The following is an 18,617-nucleotide window of genomic DNA, read 5'->3' as shown; positions in this document are numbered from 1 at the left end:
CCCAGGCTGGAGTGCAATGGCACGATCTCGGCTTACTGCAACCTCCGCCTCCTGGGTTCAAGCGATTCTCCTGCCTCAGCCTCCCGAGTGTCTGGGATTACAGGCGCACGCCTCCACACCCAGCTAATTTTTGTATTTTTAGTAGAGATGGTGTTTCACCACATTGGCCAGGCTGATCTCAAACTCCTGACCTCGTGATCTACCCGCCTCGGCCTCCCGAAGTGCTGGGATTACAGGGGTGAACCACTGCGCCTGGCGCCGGCTAATTTTTTTTTTTTGTATTTAGTAGAGATGGGGTTTCACCATCTTAGTCAGACTGGTCTCTAACTCCTGACCTCAAATAATCCACCTGCTTCAGCCTCCCAAAGTGCTGAGACTACAGGCGTGAGCCACCGCGCTGGGCCCCATAAAATATCACTTCTTATAAGAAGTTTAGACATCCAGAACAGACCACTGAAATATAGGGCTTCTGTGAGCACAAAGAAACCTCTACATTGGAGGGCCTGGTGAAGAGGAGCAGGGATTTTCACATGATATTTTGGGCAACTTCAGCTTTGGGAAGGTTTCAGGAACAACCGCTTCTTTAGGAGACTAAGAAGAACAACCACAGTGCCTATGCCATTGTATATTATTTTATTTAACAAACACCCACACAGCACTTATTATGTGCCAGACCCTGTAAGTGATTTAAAAATATTAATTCTTGGTTTTTCATAACAATCCTACACAGCAGGTGATAACATCTTCATTATCGTTATCTTCATTTTAACAGATGGAGCAACTGAAGCACAGAGAGGTTAAGTTCTTAGCTTAAGGCCCACAGCTAACAAGCAACAGATCCCAGGATATCTGGCTGCCAAGTCCATACTCCTAACCACCACGCTGTACTCCTCTAAGAGTAGGTCGTATGTAAGGAGGGATTGGGGGTTAGGAAATGTCTGGATCCCAGGTTCCTTTAGCATGTCACTTCTCCATTGTGGAGACATTGCTTTTAACTTCTGCCAACTTCTACCTCTTCAACCTGGGGATTCTTTCTCAGGTCCGTGCCTCTCAGATGTTCTTTGGAGAAAAGATATGATCCAATGAAGATCAAAGAATTTTAAAAGTAATCACCAGAATGACCTAGCTTAAGACATTGAGACTGGTGAGCTCAAGGTGAAAATAGCAAGATATTAATGGTTTTGATTGGATCTGAATCCCTTTTAGCAAGATATTAATGGTTATGATTGGATCTGAACCCCCTTGGTTACTTTCAAAATTTGCATAAAAATTAATAAAATGCTTTTGTTGCTGTATTTATAGATTAACATGAATGACTTCTTTTTGGTTTAAGTGAAAAAAGATATTCATTCCTACAAAATGTAACTTTAGCCAAGGACCTTAGAGAGTAAGGTTCTCTAAATACTAACAGAAAGTAGCAACAAGGATGTTAATTTGAATGATCATTTGCCATTAAAAAAAAAAACGTGGCCGGGCACGGTGGCTCATGCTTGTAATCCCAGCACTTTGGGAGGCCAAGGTGGGTGGATCATAAGGTCAGGAATTCTAGACCAGCCTGGCCAACACGGTGAAACCCCATCTCTACTAAAAATACAAAAATTAGCCGGGCGTGGTGGCGGGCTCCTGTAATCCCAGCTACTCAGGAGGCTGAGGCACGAGAATCGCTTGAACCCGGGAGGTGGAGGTTGCAGTGAGCCAAGATCGTGCCACTGCACTCCAGCCTGGGCAACAGAGCAAGAATCTGACTCAAAAAAGAAAAAAACATAAAAAGAATCTATTTACCCATCAGTAAAGGAATGGCTAAATTAAAGAACATCCATGCAATGGAACTCAATCATTAAAACAAATGAGGGCTAAGCACAGCATCTCACATCTGTAATCCTAGTGCTTGGGAGGCCAAGGTGGAAGGATCACTTGAACCCAGGAGTTTGAGGTTACAGTGAGCTATGACTGTCACCAGACTCTGAGTTGGGTGCAAGACAGAGCAAGACCCTGTCTCTAAAAAAATAAAAAATAAAAATAAATAAGGTCAATCTATACATACTTACCTGAAAAATATATATGTTTGTAACATATTAAGTGAAAGAGAACATTCTTCTTAAATTAAAAAAATTAATAACTGATGGCTTAAATTTTAAAAAATAAAAAATAAAAATAAAAATAAATAACGGGGCCAGGTGCAGTGGCTCATGCCTGTAATCCCAGCACTTTGGGAGGCCAAGGCGGGCAGATCACCTGACATTGGGAGTCCGAGACCAGCCTGACCAACATGGTGAAACCCCATCTCTACTAAAAATACAAAATTCCCCATGAGTGGTGGTGTGCACCTGTAATCCCAGCTACTTGGGATGCTGAGACAGGAGAATCGCTTGAACCCAGGAGGCAGAGGTTGCAGTGAGCCAAGATCTTGCCATTGCACTCTAGCCTGGGCAACAAGAGTGAAACTCCATCTCAAAAATAAATGAATAAAAATAAAAAAAGAATGGCCAGGCGTGGTGGCTCACGCCTGTAATTTCAGCACTTTGGGAGGCTGAGGTGGGTGGATCACTTAAAGTCAGGAGTTTGAGAACAGGCTGGCCAACATGGTGAAACCCTGTCTCCACTAAAAATACAAAAATTAACCAGGCATGGTGGTGGGTGCCTATAATCCCAGCTACTTAGGAGGCTGAGGCAGGAGAATCACTTGAACCAGGGAGGCAGAGGTTGCAGTGAGCCGAGGTTGTGCCACTGTACTCCAGCCTGGGTCACAGAGTGAGACTCTATCTTAAAAAAAAAAAGAAAAAGAAAAGAAAAAAAATTATCATAGCATTACACTATTTTTATAGAAAAACCACCCAATAACATTTGTTTTTGAAGGTCTGTAACATACAGGCATGTGGATATAAATAGAAAAAAATCTAAAAGGTACATACAAACCTCTTAAGAGTAGTTATCTCTGGAGAATCACCTGAAGAAGGCTGGTCACGGTGAAAAGGAGATACATTTTCACTTTCCAGATTTCCTGTTTGTGGTAGATAAGATTCACCAAGTGCATACAAGCTAAAGCACAAGCAACCATATGGAAACCATTAAACAACTGGAGAGAGACTAAGAAATAATTAATTATAAATAAGGTGTGTATAAAATTTGACCAACTGACTCATGAGATAGATCATATAACCACTTAATGCACCAGTTCTTTTATAATTATGCATAAATTATTCTGCTCACTTTACCAGACTTCTATTCCGTGATGCTTTGAATTTTGGGGTTTTATTTTTATTAAAACTTGAAGAAGGGAGAGAAATGCCTTGCAAGGACTAGTAAGTCAATAGTTACTACACTAGTCTTTTATTCCTCTATATTCTTTTTAGGAACTGACACAGATATTTATATGAACTATCACCATATTCCACACCATTTAAAAAAAAAAAAAAAAAAAAAACTTTAGTCCAGGCATGGTGGTTCACGCCTGTAATCCCAGCACTTTGGGAGGCTGAAGCAGGCGGATCACTTGAGGCCAGGAGTTCGAGACCAGCTTGGGCAACATGGTGAAACCCCATCTCCACTAAAAATACAAACATTAGCCAGGCGTGGTGGTGTGCGCCTGTAATCCCAGCTACGTGGGAGGCTGAGGCAGGAGAATTACCTGAACCTGGGAGGGAGGCACAGGTTGCAGTGAGCCAAGATCATACCGCTGTACTCTAGCCTGGCAACAGAGTGAGACTCTGTCTCAAAAAAAAACAAACAAAAAAAAAAACATGGAGACAAATTAAATTTAGCAGAGTTTATTTGAGCAAAGCAGTGTGAGCAACAAGTTTTTATAGGCCAAACATAGAAGCAAAGGAGAAAAATCACCTGATTGGCTACAGTTAAGTGGCTGACTTATTTGGGGATGGTCTGATCAGTTGGCTGCCTGTCATTGGCTGAAGTTTGGCTGTTACAAAATATACTCCTAAGTTAGGCTTTCCATTTGTTTTGTACCAAGTTAGGTTACAGTTTGTTAGGTATATAGGAACTCAAAGTACGGAGACAGCCTCAAGTTAGTGGCTCCTGCTTATTTAATTTAACATCACTGATTGAATGGCAGTGTGGTATGATGAAAATAACATGACATGGAGTTAGGGGACCAGTCCAGATTCTTTTGCTGACTCGCTGGATAACTACTGCTGCTTAATATCTGCAGGTTCCTATTTAATCCTATTTAATCTTAAAAATAAAAAACGTGATTCAAGAAGCAAGAGAACAGTATCTCTTAGTGGACATGCATCTCTTAGTGGACATGCAAAAGCTTTGTGAAGCAGCTTACTAAGCAGAGCTGAAGATGACATCTGAAAGAGTGTCCTCTCCCTGCCTCTAGTATGTGTTGCCTCTGCTTCCTCCATGATCCATTCAAGTGTCACATTGTGCAGTCATGGGAATCGCTAGGGCCAGTCTCTCATACCTCTCCGCCTCCCCACCTCTTTCTCCACGCTCAGGAATGACACAAATCCCGAACCCAGGACTTCCTGTGCTCTGTTGCCCAGGAGAGTCCAACCTGCGCATTACAACCAGCATGATCTTCCTAAAACATGTGTCTAACTATGTCATCCCAGTTTAAAATCCCTTAATACAATCCCTCACGATTTACAGCCAAGTCCATCCTCTTTGCTTGGCATAAAAGCCTTAATGCTGTGGCTCCAGTGCACCTTTTCATCTCCTCTCTTGCCTTCAATATTGACCTCCTGCCAACTCCCCACCCCATTCCCCATGGGCAAAAGCTTTGAGACATATAAAAATGTCTCCAGTTTACTATGTGCAGGCCCATATCCTCTTAGCAAAACTCCCAGAGGCCAGAGGTATTTCCAAATTCATAATTTTTTTCAGGTTTTTGAAAAGTAAGCCTATGCTTATATCATATAGTACACAACACCCAGCAGGGTCTAAGACATCAATTCATCATTACAAACATAAATATCTCTGTCAGAAACCTAAATATTCACATTAAGTGTGATACATTTGCAAATGACCTTAGGTCAGTTCAGGTCTGGTTTTCCATTTAGCCAAGTATCTTCCCTTGGCCCCTCTGGATCTATTTTCCACCCTTTTCCACCTGCTATGTGCCATGGGAAACTGACCTATCTGGCCTTTAGCTCCACACTCCGTTGCCCTCAGGCTACTGATGGGGTATAACCAACGGGGAGCCCATCAAGCTCCCCAGGAAGGTTGGGGTATTTCTCCTGCCTGAAGAACTTTCTGAGACTCAATGTTGCTCTCAGGCAGTCATCTTCCTGTGACTCTTTCCTTCTCAGTTCTAAGAAGCACTCCCTCTTCTCATCTCTTTGCATCTAGGAGTCATAACAGTTCTGTTCTTTCTAGTGCTAGGGTACTGTCTCACTTTCACACCACTATCCCTTGTGCCAACACTATCCCCTGTGTTTTTGTTTTTTCATTTTTTTTCTTTTTTGAGACGGAGTCTTGCTCTATCTGCCACCCAGGCTGGAGTACAGTGGCACATTCTCAGCTCACTGCAACCTCTGCCTCCCTGGTTCAAGCGATTCTCCTGCCTCAGCCTCCCATGTAGCTAAGGCCCACATCACCATGCCTGACTAATTTTAGTATTTTTAGTAGAGACGGGGTCTCACCATATTGGCTAGGCTGGTCTTGAACTCCTGATCTCAAGTGATCCGCCCACCTCGGCCTCCCAAAGTGCTGGGATCACAGGCAAGAGCACCCTCCCCACTCCCCATGGTTTTTCTGCAACTCACCCACACCTGTATACATAATCTCTGTATTAAGTCTTCTTCAGGTGATCCCAATTTGAGAATGCCACTGTTTCCTGATGGGTCCCTGACAAATGCAGCACACCCATGAGTTCAAATTGAGTCAGGTCTGGTTTTCCTGCCAAATAGGTTAAGAAAACCTTTCAGCTTTTTGAACTTTTGGGATTTCAGAATGAAAGATAAGATATTGTGAATCCATACTCTATACTGTCTTTTTCTTCTGTTTATACACACTGTTCTCTCCAGTTGGAATGTTCTTCCTTTTCTTGTCTTTTCTTCCTTTTCTGGCTAACTTTTATTTAGCCTTTAAACATCATCTGTCCAATGAACATCAAGGGTGAATTACCACAGACCAATCCTCTGTAGACAACCCACCATCCAACAGTCCTGGGCATGTGTAAATGGAACAGCCTTGGAAAACTTGTGTGAGAATGGGGCTTGGAGCCTCTGCCTCCCGGGTTCAAGCGATTCTCCTGCCTCAGCTTCCTAAGTAATTGGGATTTACAGTCATGCACCACCACACCACGTCCTGCTAATTCCTTTTTTTTTTTTTTTTTTTTTTGAGACGGAGTCTCACTGTGTCACCCAGGCTGGAGTGCAGTGGCACGATCTCGGCTCATTGCAACCTCTGCCTCCCAGATTGAAGTAATTCTTCTGCCTCAGCCTCCCAAGTAGCTGGGATTATAGGCATGTGCCACCATGCCCCCTAATTTTTTTTTTTTTTTTTTTTTTTACTAGAGACAGGGTTTCACCATATTGGCCAGGCTGGTCTCAAACTCCTGACCTTGTGATCCACCCGCCTTGACCTCCCAAAGTGCTGGGATTACAGGCATGAGCCACCGCACCCGGCTCATTCTTGTATTTTTAGTGGAGACGGGGTATCGCCATGTTGGCCAGCCTGGTCTCAAACTTTTGACCTCAAGTGATCCGCCCATCTTGGCCTCCTAAAGTGCTGGCATTACAGGTGTGAGCCACTGCACCAGGCCCACGTCACTTTTTAAGAATATTGGTCAGGTGCGATGGCTCACACCTGTAATCCCAGCACTTTGGGAGGCCAAGGCGGGTGGATCACGAGGTCAGGAGTTCGAGACCAGTCTGGCCAATGTGGTGAAATCCCATCTCTACTAAAAGTACAAAAATTAGCTGGGCGTGGTGGTGTGCAGCTGTAATCCCAGCTACTTGGGGGACTGCAACAGGAGAATCACTTAGACCCAGGAGGCGAAGGTTGCAGTGAGCTGAGATTGCGCTACTGCACTCCAGCCTGGGCGACAGAGTGAGGCTCTGCTTCAAAAAAAAAAAAAAAAGAATCTTATAATCACACCCCAGAAATAGGTTACCATGCACAGTGTGGAGCACATAAAACTAAACAAGATTCATTGACAAATGGTCCCAAACTTTGTTGAACAAAGAACCAAATTGTTAACTAAAATCATAAATGCTGCTTCATTAGTTTTTTGCCATTTCCACTTTTCTTACTGTTTCTTCCCATTTTCAGTGGCTTGCTCTCCTGAGCAGGGACAGGAATTCCTGTCCTAAAGTTGGATGACATCTGGCTGGAACTATAAGATGTGTGCTGCGACAGAAACCAGAGCAGCTGGCAATCTGGGAATTGGAACTGTCTTCGCCAATTTTGAATATTTGGTCACCTTATCTGAGATTACACATAAACTCGCTTTTTTTAAGTCTCTCAGAAGGCAGCTTTTATTGTGTAATTTAAAAAGAATTTTTTTTTATGTTTTTTAATGATCTGGGTTAATTTTAAACAAGGATTTATGAAATGTGAGCTGGTGCCAGGAAAACGTGGATCAATTGTTGCTTCCCTAGAGGAAATAGTGGTCTTTTAATAATAGATCTTAATAAAGTGTCTGTATTTCTTTTAGGACTTAAAACATAGACAAAGCAAAATATGGGTTAAGTAAGGTTTTGTGGTTTGTATGAAAACTAAATTGTACATGGCCTGAATAAGAAAAAAAAGTTCTAATTAGACTCTTGGTCCCAGCAAGTAGATACTCGTTTAGATGTCCTTAAGAAAAGGTGTTAATTATATGAGTATCATATCATTTAGGATTAACACTGGCTATATGTGACAGACATCCAAAACAGTGGTGTCTTAAATTAGATAGTATTTATCTTTCTTGTAAAACTCCAGAGATAGGCAGTCTGGAACTGGCCTGGCTCCACGTCAATGGACCAGGATCCTTTTCTGCTGCAGACTACTAGGATTTCGGTCAATACATACAAAATCTAGCCAACCGGAAGCAAAGGGGAGGATAAATGGAATTTCCCCTTCCTTTAAGGATGTGTCTAGGAAGTTGCATACTCCACTTCCTCTGATAGCACATTAAACAGAATATAATCAAGTGGCAGAGGTTACCTGAATGGAAGGTCGGGCAGTGTAGTTCTTATACCAGAAAGCTATGTCCCCAGCTAAGAAGTGAAAGTTTCCTTAGACAGGAAGATGGCAAAGACAGACACTGGGGCAAATGAGTAGTTTTCTTAACCTTAAAGAATTATCCATCCCATCTGCAAAGGCTTTAGGCTCAATTTCTGTAGCCTTTGCCTTGCCTTCTTAAATAGCCAGCCATCTCCTTGTTCTTTAATCTGGGGGTAAAGAGAATTACAAAAAGAATTAGTCTTCTATGTTTAGTTGACACTTTGCCCCTGTAGGGCAGAGCCTTCCATGCCAGGACAGTTTGTGGATAGCTGGAGCTAATTAAACCCTAACCATGAGCCTGGAAAACAAGGAAAACTAGTTAGGAATCAGGAAGAGAAAAACAAATGCTGAGGAAGCCATCAACAAATATCACAATGTCTAAGAGGCAGCTCTTAGTTAACATGTTCAAATCAGAATTCTTCATTTCTCTTCCAAATTGTACCTCAGAGTTGTTTAAACCAAAAATCTAAGTGTAATACTTCAGCCTCTTTTCCTTCACTTCTCATATCCAATCTGGACCAGTTACATAATTTGCAGGTCCAGTGAAAAATGAAAACACAGAGCTCCTTGTTAAAAAATTATTAAGAATTTCAAGACAGCAATAGCAGCGCATTATACCGACTGTGGGGTCCTTCTAAGTGTGAGGCCCAGTGCAACCACATAGGAAGGCAGCCCTGCATCCAATATATACCTATATGTTTTACAAGTTCCACCTCTGTGATGGTAAATTTTATGTGTCCACTTGACTGGGCCATGGTGTGCCTAGACTTTTGATCAAATATCATTCTGGATGTGTCGTGAAGGTGGTTCTGGATGAGATTAACACAGGAGCAGGTAGAGACAAAGTAAAGCAAATTGTCTTCCCTAATATGCGTCAGTCCCATTCAATGATTTGAATGCCTGAACAAAAGGCTGACCTGCCTGGGTATTAGAAGGAACTCCTGCCTGACTGAGCTGGGTCGTTAGTCTTTTCCTACTTGCAGACTTAAACTGAAACATCAGCTCTTCTTGAGTCTTAAGCCAGGTGGCATTCAGACTGGGACTTTCACTGTCTGTTCTCTTGGTTCTCAGGCCTTCAGACTCAGACTAGGACTGCACCATCAGCTATCCTGAGACTTCAGCTTGCCAACTGTAGATCTTGAGCCTTCTTAGCCTCCATAATTGCATGAAACAACTCCTTATAAAACTTTCTTTCCCTTCCTTCCTTCCTTCTTTCCTTCCTTCCTTCCTTCCCTCCTCCTTCTTCCCTTCCTTCCTTCCTTCCCTCCTCCTCCCTCTTCCTCCTCCTCTTCTTCTTCTTCTTCTTCTTCTTCTTCTTCTTCTTCTTCTTCTTCTTCTTCTTCTTCCTCCTCCTCCTCCTCCTCCTCTTCCTCCTCCTCCTCCTCTTCCTCCTCCTCCTCCTCTTCTTCTTCTTCTTTCTTCACGGAGTTTCGCTCTTGTTGCCCAGGCTGGAGTGCAATGTTGCAATCTTGGTTCACCGCAACCTCTGCCTCCCAGGTTCAAGCGATTCTCCTGCCTCAACCTCCCGAGTAGCTGGGACTACAGGCATCTGCCACCACATACGGCTAATTTTGTCTTTTTAGTAGAGACAGGGTTTCTCCATGTTGGTCAGGCTGGTCTTGAACTCCTGACCTAAGGTAATCCACCCAACTTGGCCTCCCAAAGTGCTGGGATTACAGTCGTGAGCCACCGCGCCCTTCCTTCCTTCCTTCCTTCCTTCCTTCCTTCCTTCCTTCCTTCCTTCCTTCCTTCCTTCCTTCCTTCCTTCTTTCCTTCCTTTTTCTCTTTGCATATACCTATATACAGATATAAATATATAGATAGATAAAATACATCCATTTTATACACACACACACACACACACACACACACACATATATATATATATATATATATATATATATATGAGACATCCTATTGGTTTATTTCTCTGGAAAACTCTAATACAACCTCAAAAACATTTCTTAAATTGGTACACTTCTCCCCATCTCCAAGGCAGTGTCTCCAGATCTCTGGTTCTGGACTAAGTTCCCAGTACCTGCTTTCACTTTTGCCTCTTCTTCAATGGTGTTCAATGAGAGCAGAAAACCACAAGGATGGAGATAGATATATACATACACACACATATACATACATATATAACAAATATATAAAAATCACATGTTTTATGCATAAAAATGTAAATATATATAACATTTTATAGAAAATCTATTTATCTATGTATATATATATTTAAAATATAAATATTGATAAAATTTTAACTGCAAATTATATATAAATACACTTAAATAAAATATAAATAAATTGATATATATATATACTTATTGTAGGACTTTGACCCTAGAAAACTGTGGGAGCTGATTAAACACTATATATGCCTGGTGCCAGAGGCTGGGGCTGGTACTTAGAAGGGATGATGGATGCAAAGTGAAGACATAAGGATCAACTAGCATCTGGAAAGAGAAACATGAAGCTACAAGGACAGACCTCTCACTACCTCCAAGCCTCCACAGATACTCTAATGCCCTGCCTTTAGTCGTGGAGCTAAACTTGTTTCTGGCCCAGGACTTAGAGAAGCTAAAGGAGAATATCTGGCAGGAGTTGAAGGAACCGTGGGCTGGATGTTGCCCAAGGCCAGCAAGGTGAGTCAGCAGATTACAACAACATGGGTGAGCTGGGATGGGCGCCTGTGCCCTGCGCAGACCTTTCAAGTATAAAAACAAGCTACTGCTTCCTTCTCACCTTTCAAATACCATGCAAAATGCCTCCCATGAGGCTTGCTAATCCTGAGTCAGGTAGCAAAGGAAATTCTTGAAAAAAAATAAAAGGCCGGGCGCGGTGGCTCATACCTGTAATCCCAGCACTTTGCAAGGCTGAGGCCGGTGGATCACGAGGTCAAAAGATCGAGACCATCCTGGCCAACATGGTTAAACCCTGTCTCTACTAAAAATACAAAAATTAGCTGGGCATTGTGGCGGGAGCCTGTAGTCCCAGCTACTCCGGAGGCTGAGGCAGGAGAATCGCTAGAACCAGGGAGGCGGGGGTTGCAACGAGCGGAGATCGTGCCTCTGCACTCCAGCCTGGCAACAGAGCAAGACTCTGTCTCAAAAAAAAAAAAAAAAAAAAAAAAAAAGCCATATGTGATAGCTCACACCTGTAACCCCAGCACTTTGGGCCGGGGTGGGTGGATCACCTGAGGTCAGAAGTTCAAGACCAGCCTGATTAACATGGTGAAACCCCGGCTCTCCTAAATATACAAAAATCGGTTGGGCGTGGTGGTGGTCACCTGTAATCCCAGCTACTCAGGAGGCTGAGGCAGGAGAATCGCTTGAACCCAGGAGGCAGAGGTTGCAGTGAGCCGAGATCGCTCCATTGCACTCCAGCCTGGGCAACAAAAGCGAAACTGTGTTCCAAAATATATATATATATATCAGTTTAGCTGAAGGGATACAATACAACCCTACGCTCCTTCAACTAACTCCAACATGGCAGCAGTAGGGTTTATTTAAAAGTATGAATCAGGCTGGGCACGATGACTCAAGCCTGCAATCCCAGAGCTCTGGGAGGCCAAGGAGGGAGGATCACTTGAGGCCAGGAGTTCAAGACCAGCCTGTGCCACATAGTGAAACCCGATCTCTACAAAAAAATTTAAAAACTAGCCATGTGTGATGGGTGACATGTGCCTACAGTCTTAGAAACTCGGAGGCTGAGCCAGGAGGATCACTTGAGCTCCAAAGTTGGAGGCTGCAGTGAGTTATCATCACACCACTGTACTCCACCCTGAACAACAGAGCAAGACCTTGTTTCTAGAAGAAAAAAAAAAAATATATATATATATATATATATAAAAATCAGACCACTTTTCTTCCCTAAAGTCTTCCAAATGTTTCCCATTGCATCTAGAATAAAATCTAAACTCTTTACTGTGGTTTACAACGCTGCATAGGATCTGACCCCTACCACTTCTCAGAGCTCCTTGCATTTTGTACCACTTTCTCCTTGCTCACCATTCCTGAGCCATTGGCCGCCTTTTTTTTTTTTTTTTTTTTCAGACGGAGTCTTACTCTGTCGCTCAGGCTGGAATGCAATGGCATGATCTCAGCTCACTGCAACCTCTGCCTCCCAGGTTCAGGCAATTCTCCCACCTCAGCCTCCAAAGTAGCCGGGATTACAGGCACCCGCCATCATGCCCAGCTAATTTTTTTTCTTTTTTTTTTTTTTGGATTTTTTGTAGAGATAAGGCTGATCTTGAACTCCTAACCTCAGGTGATTGCACGCCTTGGCCCCCCAAAGTGCTGGGATTACAGTCTTGAGCCACTGCGCCTGGCCGCCATTGGCCTTCTACCTGTTCTTCAGTCACTGAGGTGATTCCTGCCTGAGAGCCTTTGCACCAGCTGTGACATCTGCCTGCAACATTCTTCCCATTGATTGATCTTCAGGTCACCAGCTCTTTCCTTTTATTCAGATATCAGCTTAAACATCATCTCCTCAGAGACCTTCCTCCCTGACCACTGAAAGAAGCCCACCATACCTCAGTATTCTCTGTCACATCACTCTGTCTTAATAGTCCTTTTCACCATTAGAAATTATCTTATTTATTGTTTGCTTGTTTATTTTCTCTTTCCCACCACCATCACTATCAGAATGTAGGCTCTATAAGAACATGGATTTCTTGTTTCTGTGCCTGGCACGTGATAGTGCTCAATAAATGTTTGTTGAGGGAACTGTAAACCAAAAACGAAATTCTAAGCCCCACATCCAACTGACTGGATCCCTCATCTTAGCCAAGGGCATTCCAAAGTTAACCTCCAAACTAGTTAAGGCCATGATATGAAGCGGGAGTTGGACATGCCTCATTATACTCTCCTCCCGTTGGAATTCAGACACAGCTGACCAGCATTAACATTAAAACAGAGACTTTAAGACTGACAAAACAGACTGTAGCAATAAGATACCAACATGACAGATGGTAGGCTCTGAAAAAAATAGAAGTATTTTACCCCCAAATATATTTCTCTGATGTATTTTGAAATGGCCCTACAAAGCTGTCTCTTGTGGGGGAAATCTACATTCTGCAGAGAATCTACTTCCTTTTCTAAGTCTTTTCCCTGATCCAGGAGACAATTATCTAAGAGCATGACACCTTTCTAAGTCTGATAAGAAACATCTACAACAAGCTTGTACAACCCACTCACCAAAACAGCTATGAATGTGGTCCAGCACAAATTCGTAAGCTTTCTTAAAACATTATGAGATTTCTTTGCAATTTTTATTTTTATTTTTATTTTTTTTGAGATGGAGTCTTGCTCTGTTGCCTAGGCTAGAGTGCAGTGGCGTGATCTCGGTTTACTGCAACCTTCTCCTGCCTCAGCCTCCTGAGTAGCTAGGACTACAGACATGCACCACCATGCCTGGCTAATTTTGTATTTTTAGTAGAGACAGGATTTCACTGTGTCAACCAGGCTGGTCTCGAACTCCTGACCTCAAGCCATCCGCCCATCTCAGCCTCCCAAAGAGCTGGGATTACAGGCATGAGCCACCGTGCCAGGCCTTGCAATTCTTTTTTAGTATATTCTGCGTGTGACCCAAGGCAATTCTTTTTCTTCTAGTATGGCCCAGGGAACCCAAAAGATTGAACACCCCGATCTACAATCTATTCTCTCTAAAGCCTGCTACATGGAGGCTTCATCCACATCATAAGAACCTTGGTCTCCACAATGCCTAATTCTCACCAAGACACTCCCTTCTATTAATTCCAGGTCTTTAGATAATAGCTTAACTCTTTCAACCAACTGCCAATCAGAAAATATTCGAATTCACCTATAACCTGGAAACCCCCACTCCGAGTGGTCCCACCTTTCCAGACAGAACCAGAAAAATGCACATCTGACATGTATTGATTGATGTCTTATGTCTCCCTAAAACATACAAAACAGGCCAGGCACGGTGGCTCACACCTGTAATCCAGCACTTTGGAAAGCCGAGACCGGTGGATCACCTGAGGTCAGGAGTTCGAGACTAGCCTGGCCAACACGGCGAAACCCCATCTCTATTAAAAATGCAAAAAATCATCTGGACATGGTGGCAGGTGCCTGTAATCCCAGTTACTCTGGAGGCTGAGGCAGGAGAATCGCTTGAACCTGGGTGGCGGAGGTTGCAGTGAACCGAGATCGCACCATCACACTCCAGCCTGGGGGATGAAAGCAAGACTTCTTCTCAAAACAAAACAAAACAAAGAAACCAAACTGTAGCCTGACCATCTTGAGCACATGTTCTTAGGACCTCTTAAGACTGTACCTTGGGCCGTTATCAGTCATATTTGGGCTCAAGATGAATCTCTTCAAATATTTTACAGTTTGACTCTTTTCACTGACAGAATGAAAAAAAAAATGGATTGATATTAGTTTATAGGGCTGCCATAACAAAGTACCATAAAATGGGTGGTTTAAAATAACAGAAATTGGGCCGGGCATGATGGCTCACGCCTGTAATCCCAGCACTTTGGGAGGCCGAGGCGGGCGGATCACTTGAGGCCAGGAGTTCGAGACCAGCCTGGCCAACACAGTGAAACCCCACCTCTACTAAAAAAAAAAAAAAAAATATATATATATATATAAAAGCCAGGTGTGGTGGCTGATGCTTGTAATCCCAGCTACTCAGGAGGCTGAGGAGAACTGCTTGAACCTGGGAGGCAGAGGTTGTAGTGAGCTGAGACTGCACCACTGCATTCCAGCCTGGGGGACGCAGCAAGACTCTGTATCAAAAAAAAAAAAAAATTAATAAAATAATAAAAATAAAAAAATAAAATAACAGAAATTGGCAAGGTACAGTGGCTCACATCTGTAATCTTGGCACTTTGGGGGCCGAGGCTGGCAGATCACCTGAGGTCGGGAGTTTGAGACCAGCCTGACCAACATGGAGAAACCCTGTCTCTACTAAAAATACAAAATTGACCAGGCGCGGTGGCACATGCCTGTAATCCCAGCTACTCAGGAAGTTGAGGCAAGAGAATCATTTGAACCCGGGAGGTGGAGGTTGCGGTGAGCCGAGATCGCACCACTACACTCCAGCCTGGGCGACAAGGGCAAAACTCTGTCTAAAAAAAAATAAAACCAAAAACTCCACATCTATCATCTTCAAGTCATTCATGCCACCTCATTCCTCCTGGATGTCAGACAAGAATTTGGGTGCCGTGAGTGCAGGTGCAAAAGGCTGTCACACTGACCCTCCACTGAGCTGTGAACACTCAAGCTGTCCGCAGACTGCAAAGCTAAAAGGTGATTGAAACACTCCTTTTGCAGCTTTATAGGTCACAGGCAACCCTCCAGCCACTGCTGTGGGGGTTGCATGGAGTTTTACTCCTGCTTGTGCCCAAAACTACTCGCACCGGCTCCTGAACCTACTCAACTGTGCTTCTCCTCCAGCAAGGGGTAGAACACGGAGGGACCAAGATAATGGAGTCTGCCCCTGCCAGCACCAAAGTGACCAGCTAGTTCTAGTCCCTGTGTACTCCAGTTTCTGCTCACGAAGGGGTCAGGGAAATATCCTGCTTTTCATAAGGACACTAGTCATTGGATTTAGGGTTCATTCTAAAACCTAGATGATTCCACACTGAAAATCCTTAATTACATCTGCAAAGTCTCTTATCCAGATAAATCCACGTTCAAAGCTACTCAGGGTTAGGACTGGAACATATCTTTTTGAGGGACACGGGACAGATTTCAGCTCATTACAGGGCTGATTAAAGGTTTCTATCATGCTTGCTTCTTCTACTGAGACAGGGTCCCTTGTACTATAAGGCTTATAGATTAGACTCTAAACTTGAAACTGCCTGTTAGGACTACTAGTGAATGCTTTATGCCACAAGAAACACAGACATGTTTAGGTAATGAAGAAAGGAAGATTTTTATGTTCCCCTAAAATATTAACATTACAGGGGTGTCAGTGGGGGAATGTGAACAATAATTAATAAATAATTGAATTAATTCATTCCAGAATTAGGAATTTATTTGATTGCAAACCTGTCAATGCACTCCTTAGGGTACACTGAGTGCCTAAATGCTTAACAATACTTGCCAATATGATAAATTGCCTGGGTTTGTAAGTAAAGTTTCTGACAATGTAACAGCTGGAAGGAGAAATGACCTTTGTTTTGCATTTGTGTTAACGTTTAAGAGGCTTTAGAAACAAACCATTCTGCATTGCTGTTGGGAAGCCATTTGGAAAAATCAGGCTTGTTGGAACAAGTTGCTATGGGAGGAATTTAAAGCAAAGCATTGCAGGATAAGCTCAAAACTTCCTGTGAAAACTTGAGATATCCTCTCCACCTCTTGTTCTGAAAGAAGTCTTTCAAGGAGAAGGAGAGAGAAGACTGAGTGTTAAGAGAACTGTTCAGGCTGGGCGTGGTGGCTCACGCCTGTAATCCCAGCACTTTGGGAGACCGAGGCAGGTGGATTACAAGGTCAGGAGTTGGAGACCAGCCTGGCCAACATGGTGAAACCCCATCTCTACTAAAAACACAAAAATTAGCTGGGAGTGGTGGCATGTGCCTGTAATCCCAGCTACTCGGGAGGCTGAGGCAGGAGAATTGTTTGAACCTGGGAGGCAGAGGTTGCAGTGAGCCGAGATCGCAGCATTGTACTTCAGCCTGGGCGACAGAACGAGACTCTGTCTCAAAAAAAAAAAAAAAAAAAAAAAGAGCTCTTCAGTGTTAGAAATGAAGGCCTCTGTCCAGCCATACAGAGCTGGCAATGAGGAAGATTACCTTTAGCAACCTGAGTTCAGATTTCTAACTACTTAAACCCTTGATCATAAGGTAAGTTAAGTTCTTACTTTGGGTCAGAGAACACAACAAAAATGCCCGGAACCTTAAACAAAAATCATGCCTACTAAGTATTTACCTAATTGGGAAGCCAGAACTTACACAGGAGAGATCAGTAACATCTCACATATTTACCCCTAGAATCTAGCTGACACCAGGGACAAATTAAAACTCACAACTCTACTTGCAGATGGACACTGAGAAAGGAAAGGCTTAGTCTGTTCTGGCTTTTGTGAAGAAGGGCATTTTTTTTTTTTTTTTTTTTGTAGACTCTACCTGTGAGAAGAACTCTATCACCGGCCTCCAGAAAGTAAGAAACAGGAGAAAGTCACAATGTCAAGCTCACTTGACTCCATAAGCAAAAACCATCGCTCCTCCCACCCTCCTTGGTTGGCTCAGACCCTTGTCCTAAGAGTCAGAGTGAAGCCACCTTTGCAAAAATTATAACTGAGAAAATTGTGACTGACCTAATCGACTACATCTTGCTTTTAAACCTCCAAGTTGTCCTTGTTCATTCTTGGGTGTGGGCCCAACAAACTTTGGGAGGAACTTAGATTATAGTTTAGCTTTGAAACAAAGACAATAACAGCCCTTTCCCAAAATAAACCCCCTTCCTGCCTGGGGACTAGACTGCTTTGTTTTTTTTTTTGTTTGTTTGTTTGTTTTTTTTAGGGCTAATAAATTAGCTACAGGATTAGAAATTATGGTTTAGGAGTCATGCAGCTGGAGATTCTGAACCTCCTCAAATTGTTCCTGGGGATAACATCACTATTGTAGAACCTAAGACCAGTGCTTGAAGTATTTTGCAGACCCTACACTTGATGGATCGGCTGGCACCACCCAGATCAATAAACTGGCTCATCTGGTCTTGTGGCCTCCACCCAGGAAATGACTCAGTATTAGAGGACAGCTGCGACTCCCTATGATTTCACCTGTGAGTCAATCAATCAGCACTCCCGATTCACTGCCCCTGCCCCAACCAAATTATCCTTAAAAACTCTGATCCCTGAATTCTTAGGGAGGCTGATTTGAGTAATAATAAAATTCCAGTCTCCTGTACAACCAGTTCTGTGTGAATTAAATTCTTCGCTACTGCAATTCCCCTGTCCCGATAAATTAGCTCTGTCTAGGCAGTGGGCAAGGTGGACCCTTTGGGTGGTTACAAGGGGTGCATTCAGTAGGGTTGAGAGGTTGGTTCTGACTCTAATGAACAAGTATGGTCAAAACCCTGTGGGGGATTTCTGCCTGCTTCCAGGTAACTCTGGAACCTCAGTGTCACTGAATTTGAACCAACACGTGGGAAGTGAGGAAGTGGGGCAGGAGTTGGGGTGTGGAACAATGCAATACCTAACTAGACCCAGAAATCCAATAGGTATCATCACGAATGGAGCTTTAGAGATTTCCAGCAATCCTTTAGGAGACTGGCGCTAGCCTATGAGCTGTAGACGGTCCAACTGCCCTAAGTAAAATACAGTACAGCTGTATTATGCTTCATCTTCTGATCTCAACTTATCCCCCACCCTCTCCCTGCTCCCAACCCGCTCACTCCTACGCCACAGTGCTCTCAGGAGTTGTGTAGCCCAATGTACAAGAAGTTGCAAGTATTATTCTCAAGGAAGTA

General features: G+C 43.3%; 1 long non-coding RNA gene across 2 annotated transcripts; it reads right to left on the bottom strand.

Moving 5' to 3' along the window:
* Nucleotides 1-616: 616 nt before the first annotated feature.
* Nucleotides 617-17,875, bottom strand: LOC140710435 (uncharacterized). 2 transcript variants are annotated; one of them, XR_012091452.1, is made up of 4 exons: nucleotides 17,273-17,875; nucleotides 8,116-8,342; nucleotides 2,948-3,039; nucleotides 617-1,059 (listed from the first exon to the last, which is right to left on the bottom strand). It is a non-coding gene; the product is annotated as an uncharacterized lncRNA (long non-coding RNA). The 2 variants fall into 2 exon arrangements; XR_012091451.1 differs by lacking the exon at nucleotides 17,273-17,875 and adding an exon at nucleotides 9,093-9,641.
* Between the last annotated feature and the right edge of the window lie 742 nt (nucleotides 17,876-18,617).

The sequence above is a fragment of the Chlorocebus sabaeus genome, chromosome 26 (assembly GCF_047675955.1).
Source record: "Chlorocebus sabaeus isolate Y175 chromosome 26, mChlSab1.0.hap1, whole genome shotgun sequence".
Lineage (NCBI taxonomy): Eukaryota > Metazoa > Chordata > Mammalia > Primates > Cercopithecidae > Chlorocebus > Chlorocebus sabaeus.
Note: the sequence above shows the minus strand (reverse complement) of the source record. Positions and strands in the feature narration are given on the sequence as shown.